Here is a 10,000-nt window from a genome sequence, read left to right on the forward strand (position 1 = left end):
CGAAAACGTTATTATGGAGGAAAAGGGGGAATGTATGAAAGAAAGACAACCCCTTTTTGGATGTGAAGTTGGGTGGAAAAGCAGCAGGAAGAGAGGTTGGAGGCAAGGGAGATGTCCTGTCAAGGGCAATGTGTGGTTAAATTTTTAAAAAAATTCGGGGGGGAAAATTAGAGAAGGTGGGGATAATAAAAGCATTAGTCAGAGGGCAGAAGGGGGGTTTTGAGGTGGTTTGGGTTAGTGATGGGCAAGTTCTCCATATTTTCTAGACTTTTGGGACTCCCTGAAGGTGGCAGCTGCCCCTCCTTTCTCCCTGGTGTATTGGAGATAGGTATCAGCCAAGGTAAATGCACATGTATAGTCTCACACCACCTGCTTCCCGTCTGTCCAGGCTTGAAGGGTGATACCATCTGGGCGCTTCTGGCCGCCATCAGATCTGCATAGCTAGAGTGGCTCCCTTACTGCTGGGCATCCGGCCGTTGTGAGGCTCCTCTTGATAATGTTATTAACCTCCTCATGTCTTGCAATCTTTCCCTCGGATTTATGGCACACAAGACCATGGTACCTGAATCGGTCTCCTGCTTCACTGCCACAAATACACCTGTGTTCGACGAGAATAGGGGCGGCAAGTCGAAGGGCAACACCGATGCGGATGGTCTGTGGGTCGAGGCGTGTGCCAAGGCTGGATTTGGGAACAGCCAACAGAAAGTCCCCTGCAGGAGGGGCTCTCACTGCCAGGAGGCGGGCTCTATCCTTCCCTGACACATTGTGAAGCATTGAGGCTATATTTTCCACTATTGGACCATCCCAGTGCGATTGTTTGTAGTTGTTGGGGGCAGCAGGTCTGGTTTCAGAGCCCGTTAGAGTATCCCAGATCATGGCTCCGTCAATGAACTTTTGGTCCTGGACTCCAATCTTGTCCCTAAGATGTTCAGGGAGAATCGCTGCTACAAGCCCTCTGGATGCAATACATGAGGACAGAAAAGCAGGTAGCGCAATCTGTGATGACTTGCGGACACCAACGCCTCCTAGTCTGACTGTAGTGTAGCTTGGTTCCACTGCCCGTCTTCTAGAGTAAGATTAAGTACTTTCGTAAAAATCTGCCTGATTTTAATATTTACATTATTTTAATATAATTGCTATAGTTATTTATTCCGTAATATCTGTTGCATTTGAAAGCTAAAAATATACACATGTCATGCGTAAGAAACATATGGCTACTATACCATGTTAATATTTGAGAGAATGAAGTAAGGAGAGTGAACATGTGCAGTTTCCTTCTCGTCTAAGTTGAAACATATTATACGTGATCGCTGTGTCTGTGTGTCATTAGTTGCTAAGGACACGTTTTTATTCTTTACCTGCTCCGGCTGTTTATTGGTTCAAGCGTTGTGACTCATTATCCAATGAGAGTTGTCTTTTGGTGAGGAGCAATTGAGAGCTGGGAGCTAGAGAGATAGAGAAAGAAAGAGAGAGAGAGAGAGACGCTGAGCTTCCTGCTTGAGATGCAGGGGATGGCCGCGGGGGGGGGGGAGAGATCCTGCTTCTGTTTAGGTGTGTCGCAGCCTTACTTATTACTTAAAGTACTTTATGGTAACATTTAGTAATTCTTTAAACGTCTGTTTAAGACATGACCTTGCAACACACTTAGGATGTTTCATAGTGTTGCAGAAGCATTTTGTATTACTGTGACGCATACTATATGCTGCAAAACAACCACTGAGAAAAAATGTGAAATTCCACGCGCTCTGGTGATTTCTCACATTATCAAGGTCCTTGATAATGTGAGAAGTCACCAAAACGCTTGGAATTTCACTATTTTTTTCACGGTTCATATTGTGATCTTATTGCATACTGTATGCTGTGATACTGGGCTGCATTCTCAATAAGGGCTAGTAGGAATTCTGCGAATTCCTGCTTATTGTTCCTTCTACTCCAACTGCTCCTTAGTAGGAGCCTTGCAGGAACCTCGGGCTTCACAAGAGGTTTCGGCTGTACTTTCTGGTGAGTGAAGGGGATTCCTTTTCACATGCACGTGTTTCTTCACATCACCAACCAGCTATTCTCATGGCCTTAGTGTTCTTCGCTTCTGCGATATTTGTTTACAGTATTAATTTAGATGGACTAAGGAGCCTTGATGGGCTATTATAATTTCGGGGAAGCCGTAATTAAGGTAATTAAGAGAGGTCCGTAAACTACCTGTGCTGGAAGCAAATTCCTCGTCTGCTTTAAACGCCTACGGGTTTAGGACCTGTGCTGGTTAGTACTAAGGGATTGGGTTGAATTTGCATTGTTCTCGTAAGACTGAGGATGAATCATTGATGAATTCAATAATGCTAATAAAAATAATAATAATAAAATATAATAATGATCATTGTTTGTCTTAGACTGTTATTTACTCCTGGTTTTCATTTCTGTTTCATTACATTTTTATAAATATCGGGGAAAAGGGATAACTGACGAGAGAGGGAGGGAGGGAAGGATTGAAGGAGGGAGGGAAAGATTGAAGGAGGGAGGGAAGGATGGAGGGAGGGAGGGTGAGAAGGTAGGAAGGTGGGATAAGGGAGAGAACGCCTTCACATCGTTCTTCAAACATTCCTCTGTTTCAGCCAGCGACTGTGAATTTGCGATAATGTTTTTGTCCATCGTTGTAATCAATATTTTTTTTTATCGCCGGTAATGAGATGACGGCCATTACAAATACGACAATTACGTCATTACAGTCATCATTTTCACTGGCAATTTACACCCCCAAGCTAATGTAAAACAGGAATATATATATATATATATATATATATATATATATATATATATATATATATATATATATATATATATATATATATATATATATATATATATATATATATATATATATACACACACGTGTGTGTGTGTCGTGCCGAATAGGTAAAACTTGCTATTTTGGCTTAAATAGCAGCGCTTTTCTTGCCGAATAAGGCAAGCGAAAATTTGTGTATGCAATAATTTCGCAAAAATTATTCCGAACCTTACGAAAAAAATATATTACATTGTGTTAGGTTTACAATAATTTATTAATAAACAATCTCAAATATGTTTAGTTGGATTAAGATAAATTAAATTGCGCTTGATATATATATATATATATATATATATATATATATATATATATATATATATATATATATATATATATATATATATATATATATATATATATATATTACGGGAAGCACCTAACTGACCTTCATAACGATAAAATCTTATTTTTTTACGGTTATGAAGCAACGAACTGGTAGAGTTTGTGGGAAAATCTTTGCAGTGTTATAAGATTATGTGAGAGTTTGGTAGTTTGAAGCTATAAAAACCACTCGCCAAGAGGCTGAGTTACACGACTGGTAATATTACGTAGCTGTTTACGATGTAATTTGTGCAACGCCTTTCTGCTGCTGGTAATATTTGCATAACATTAAATGCTGAATATATTCTGCGATATCTCCTGAAGTGTCAATATGCAAGGAGAAGGAAGGAAGAGAAGGATGAAAGGAAGCAGGGAAAGGACGGGATGAATTGAGGGAACGAAGGAGATGGGGAAAGGGAAAGTAGGGGGAAGGGATAAGGTGAGGGGAAGGCTGGGATGGAGAAGGATAATGGGATGGAAGAATGGAAGGAGAAAAATTGAAGGAATGGGTCGCTGGGGATGTCAGTCTGTCGACCTCTGGAGAGTAAAGCAATTGAGCGATCTTTGAGAAGTTCAATATGGTTATCTTCCAATATCTGGGATGTGATAGCAGGTCAAGCTCAAGACTTATAAACGAAAGCAGCTTGACTTAAGCTTAATTTTCGGAACTTGCTGTTGGATCTAAGATAAAAAAAAAAACTTAAATCGAAAACGGCTGCAGGAAATTTTGCAAAGACATTACTTCTCGACTTAAGCTGGAACAATTTACAGAATAAATTCAGTTATCTTTGTGAATAAAAGAAATATTAAAATTATATAAAAAATTTTGAAAGTATTTTGAAATAGAGGAATAAACTTATTGAGATAATATTTTGAGTAGTCTTTCAAAGATATTCATTAAAATAATGAAAAAATGGCAATGCCGTGCAGTCAATGCGCGTTACTTTAAAAAAAAATCATGAAGGCATTTGTGTGATATCGGTCAAAAAAAAAAAAAAGGTTGCATATTAAATATCTAAAGATAAGTTCAACACCATTTTCCTTTTGTTTTCCCACATTTGACAGACGGATACAAACAAAATATCAATAATGCAGCACAGACACAAAAATATTTTTTTTTTATTTCTTAACTTACACACAGGCCGTTTTCCATCGAGTGAGGGTGAGCCCGAGAAGAAGAAACACTTTCATCATCACTCACTCCATCACTGCAAAAACTGCAACAAATCTCCATCCCCCCCCCCCTTCAGAGTGCAAACACTGTACTTCTCACCTCCAGGACTCAAGTCCGGCTAACCGGTTACACTGAAGGAGGTCCCCCTGGAGGCCCCACATCCACTCTCTCTCTCTCTCTCTCTCTCTCTCTCTCTCTCTCTCTCTCTCAACAACTGCAATAAACAATCCCCAACTTCTGCAACACCTTCCAAGCTCCTAATTGGTTTTAAAATCCTCATCCAGCACACACACCACCACAAATACTACTTCTGCTACTGCTACTACTACTACTGCTGCTGCTGCTCCAGCTTCTGCTCCTGTTTTTGCCGCCACGACCGGCACCGCCACCACCACTACCACTGACTACCACCTCTGTTGTCTACCATCACTGCTGACTACCACCCCAACTCTCTATCACCATTACTGACTTCCACCACTACCGACTTCCACCACTACCGACTACCACCACTACCGACTACCACCACTACCGACTACCACCACTACCGACTACCACCACTACCGACTACCACCACTACCGACTACCACCACTACCGACTACCACCACTACCGACTACCACCACCACCGACTGCCACCACCACCGACTGCCACCACCACCGACTGCCACCACCACCGACTGCCACCACCACCACCGACTGCCACCACCACCGACTGCCACCACCACCGACTGCCACCACCACCGACTACCACCACTACCGACTACCACCACTACCGACTACCACCATTACCGACTACCACCACTGCCGACTACCACTCGATCTTCCAGCACTACTGCTTAACACTACAATTACTACTACTACTACTGCCTACCACCATAACTGCATATACCATTACTACTAATACTGTCTACTGCCTATTATATTAGCCCACAGCTGCTTACTCCACTACCACCAGTACCACTACCACCAACCACCACTACCACCAGCCACCACCACTACCAAAAACCACCACCCCAACCACCACCACCAACCACCACTACATACTGGTATCTCCCCAACCCACCTTTCCCTCACTCTTGAATTCCACACTAAAGCATATTAAAGCATTCTCTGAGAGCAGCTTTCTTTCATTCAAGTTTCCAGGTTGTTGCAGAGAGTTTGTTTGGAATGCCATTACTGGATAATTTGGCGCAGGCAGGCAGGAGGTAGGCTAGACAGGCAAACAGGCAGGCAGGAGGTTAGCTAGACAGGCAGGCAGGAGGTAGGCTAGGCAGGCAGGCAGGAGGTAGGCTAGACAGGCAGGCAGGAGGTAGGCTAGACAGGCAGGCAGGAGGTTAGCTAGACAGGCAGGCAGGAGGTTAGCTAGACAGGCAGGCAGGAGGTTAGCTAGACAGGCAGGCAGGAGGTAGGCTAGGCAGGCAGGCAGGAGGTTAGCTAGACAGGCAGGCAGGAGGTTAGCTAGACAGGCAGGCAGGAGGTAGGCTAGGCAGGAGGTTAGCTAGACAGGCAGGCAGGAGGTAGGCTAGGCAGGCAGGCAGGAGGTTAGCTAGACAGGCAGACAGGCAGACAGGAGGTTAGCTAGACAGGCAGGCAGGAGGTAGGCTAGGCAGGCAGGCAGGCAGGCAGGAAGGAAGGATAAAAATGCCTTCAGCATATGAAAAAATAAGCGACGGAAATACTCGGCATTTCAGCTGAATTAAACAACGATTATGAAACTGCTGATTTGCTGGAAGCAGAGGAGTTTGTGGTCAAAATTCTAGTGAAGGATTGTGGTTGTTGGTGTAAGTTGTGGTTGTTGGTGGGGACTGAGTTTGTTTGTGGGGATTGTGGTTGCTGGTGTGAGTTGTTATTGGAATAAGAACATAAGAACATAAGAAAGAAGGAACACTGCAACAGGCCTACTGACCCATGCGGACCAGGTCCATGTCACCCCCCGGATTAGACCAATGACCCACCCCCCGGATTAGACCAATGACCCACCCCCCGGATTAGACCAATGACCCACCCTCCGGATTAGACCAATGACCCACCCCCCGGATTATCCCAATGACCCACCCCCCGGATTATCCCAATGACCCACCCAGTCTGGTCATCCCCACTCAAGGATGGAGCACTGTACCAGACCCAGCAGCACAAACTAATCAGGTCCAACTCACACCCACCCACACCCACTCATGTATTTATCTAACCTATTTTTAAAACTACACAACGTTTTAGCCTCAATAACTGTACTCGGGAGCTTGTTCCACTCATCCACAACTCTATTACCAAACCAGTGCTTTCCTATATCCTTCCTGAATCTGAATTTTTCCATCTTGAAACCATTGCTGCGAGTCCTGTCTTGGCTGGAAATTTTCAGCACACTATTTACATCCCCTTTATTTATTCCTGTTTTCCATTTATATACCTCGATCATATCCCTCCCTAATTCTACGCCTTTCGAGAGAGTGCAGATTCAGGGCCCTCAGTCTATCCTCATAGGGAAGATTTCTGATACATGGGATCATCTTTGTCATCCTCCTTTGTATGTTTTCCAGACCATTTATATCCATTCTGTAATACGGTGACCAGAACTGAGCAGTGTAGTCTAAATGAGGCCTAACCAAGGATATATAGAGTTGAAGAACAACCTGAGGACTTCTATTATTTATACTTCTAGATATGAAGCCAAGAATTCTGTTAGTTTTATTGCGAACACTAATGCATTGTTGTCTTGGTTTTAGGTTACTGCTAACCAGAACTCCTAAATCCTTTTCGCAATCGGTAGTATTAAGATCTACATTATTTAGTTTATATGTGGCATGGTTATTTAACTGTCCAACATTTAGAACTTTGCATTTGTCAATATTAAACTGCATCTGCCACTTCTCCGACCATTGCGTCAGTCTATTCAAATCATCCTGGAGTGCTCTAATGTCCTCATTAGAATGAATTGGACGGCCTATTTTGGTGTCATCAGTAAATTTGCTTATGTCGCTATTTATTCCCTCATCTATGTCGTTTATGTAAATTGTGAACAACAACGGGCCCAACACTGGCCCCTGAGGAACACCGCTTGTGACGTGCCCCCATTCTGATTTCTCCCCATTTATGCAAACTCTCTGCTGTCTATTTGCCAGCCATGCCTCTACCCAGGAAAAAATTTCTCCTCCTATTCCGTGTGCCCTAAGTTTCCTCAATAGCCTCTGGTGTGGAACTCTATCGAAAGCCTTACTGAAGTCTATATACACAATATCATATTCATTACCATGATCTACTTCCTCAAACACCTTAGTGAAAAAAGTTAGTAAATTCGTAAGACAGGAACGCCCCTTTGTAAAACCGTGTTGAGAATCATTAATCAATCTGTGCCTGTCAAGATGGCTACGAATTGCTTCGGCAATTATTGATTCCATAAATTTTCCCACTATGGAGGTAAGGCTTATTGGTCTATAGTTCGAAGCGAAGGACCTGTCACCTGCCTTGTAAATAGGTATTACATTTGCCATTTTCCACTTATCAGGCACTATGCCAGTTTGTAGTGATATGTTAAAAAGATTAGCCAAAGGTATGCTAAGTTCCTCTTTACATTCCTTTAACACCCTTGCAAACAGTTCATCAGGACCTGGGGATTTGTTAGGTTTTAGTTTCTCTATTTGTCTGAGGACCATGTCACTAGTTACTGCAGTCGTACATAGTTTATTATCATCCTGTTCTGTGTAATCTATTATTTCAGGAATATCGCTAGTATTTTCCTGGGTGAAAACTGAGAGGAAGTAGGTATTTAGAATTTCACACACATCCTTATCACTGTCAGTGCTCTGACCAGAGTTACTCTTAAGTGGGCCAATCTTGTCCCTAATCTTACTTCTGTGTACCTGAAAGAACCCTTTTGGGTTAGTCTTTGAATCCCTTGCGACCTTAGCCTCATAATCCCTTTTTGCTTTTCTTATTCCTTTTTTTATTTCTCTCTTTAATTGAATATATTGATTTCTTAACTGCCCATCCCCTCTTTTGATACGCCTATATATGCCTCTCTTTTGACCAATGAGATGTTTTAATCTATTGTTCATCCATTTGGGATCATTTTTGTTAGATCTAATTTCCCTACTCGGAACAAAAGTTGTCTGGGCAGCTAGAACTATGCTCTGAAAAACGTCATATTGGCAACCAAGATCACCTACCTGACCCATAGTCAGGACATGCCAATTTAGCCCACCCAAGTAATTTTTCAGTCCCATGAAGTCGGCCAAGCGAAAATCTGGGAAAGAGATTTAATTGCAGTTATCTGGGTAATTCCATGATATATTGAAACTAAGTGATTTGTGATCACTTTCCCCAAGCTCATCATTAACCTCAAGATTATTAATTAGTGAATCTTTGTTGGCAAGAACCAAGTCAAGCAGATTGTTCCCTCTAGTTGGTTCTGTCACAACCTGTTCTATAAAGCAATCCTGAACCGTATCAAGAAAGTCACTAGACTCAAGGTTTCCTGTCATATTGTTCCAATCAATTTGTCTAAAGTTAAAATCTCCCATTTTCACAACATTTTCATATCTAGATGCCTTATGAATTGCGTCCCATAACAGCTTACTGCACTCCCTATCTTGATAATCGTTGTAGATTGTAGTTGTCGGTTTGAGCAGTGTCCAGACCGCAAGCTAAAACCTATAGTCAGTGTGTACGTGGAAATTGCCAGGTATCTAGAAGACAGCAAAGGTAGCCCCAGTTTTCAAGGACATAGACAGGAAGTATGTAAACTACCAGGACGATGTCACTAACTCATCAAACTCATCAAAGGTAACATGCCATACTACGTAGGGTAATGGAGAAGACCATTACAGAGTGATGAACCACCTGCGGGGACGTGGTTTTCGTGAACAACAACCACAATGAGTTTAGAGATGGTAAATCTTGTCTCGCAAACCTGCTGGAGTTCTATGACAGACACACAAACGAGACAAGAGGAAGAGAGATGGGTGCCTGCATATTCTTGGACAATATAAAGGCATTTGACGCCATATCTCTCGGAATACAGAACACTAAATTATGGTAAAAACAGTGAAGTACAGGGCACATTAAAATATGATAAACACTCAACTGTAGTGAAGAATACTATTATGAAGAATGATCTAGTGAGAACTTGAATATAGTGAACAACTCAAATTTAGTTAACTAGAATAGAGTGACTGCTGCAGTATTTTGAGCAACATTATAATAGAGAAAACACTAAAAATACTACGAACAATAAAATATTGTAAATACTTTAGACACACACATGCAACACCTGAGAATCTTTATCGGCGAAACGTTTCGCTTCCGCAGCAGGCTGTTGAAATCTTAGGATACATCTCCGACACAGCAACACCGTGGAATCTGGAGGCAGTGGATGTCTTCTACCCCGCCAGTGCAAACACTCGGCCCTTCTTATGAGCATAATACCTGCTCCCACTGGTGGCCTTGTCTTCCTTTCTATGATGACATCCTCAACTCCTAAACCTCAGCACCTCTTCCACCGGCTCCAGTAATAATGTCTCTGTCCTCGTGCCTCTTTAGTGGACCGGGAAAAAAAGCCTTGATGTGTAGGCGACGCGTCTCCCCAATAAAGAAACCCAGGTGGTGCTCGCTTCTGACTCAGTCTTGTCCGTTGTGTAGACCATTGGTCTTAAGAAAATGAATTATCGTTCT

This window comes from Cherax quadricarinatus, chromosome 54 (genome assembly GCF_038502225.1).
Source record: "Cherax quadricarinatus isolate ZL_2023a chromosome 54, ASM3850222v1, whole genome shotgun sequence".
NCBI classification, from domain to species: Eukaryota; Metazoa; Arthropoda; class Malacostraca; order Decapoda; family Parastacidae; genus Cherax; species Cherax quadricarinatus.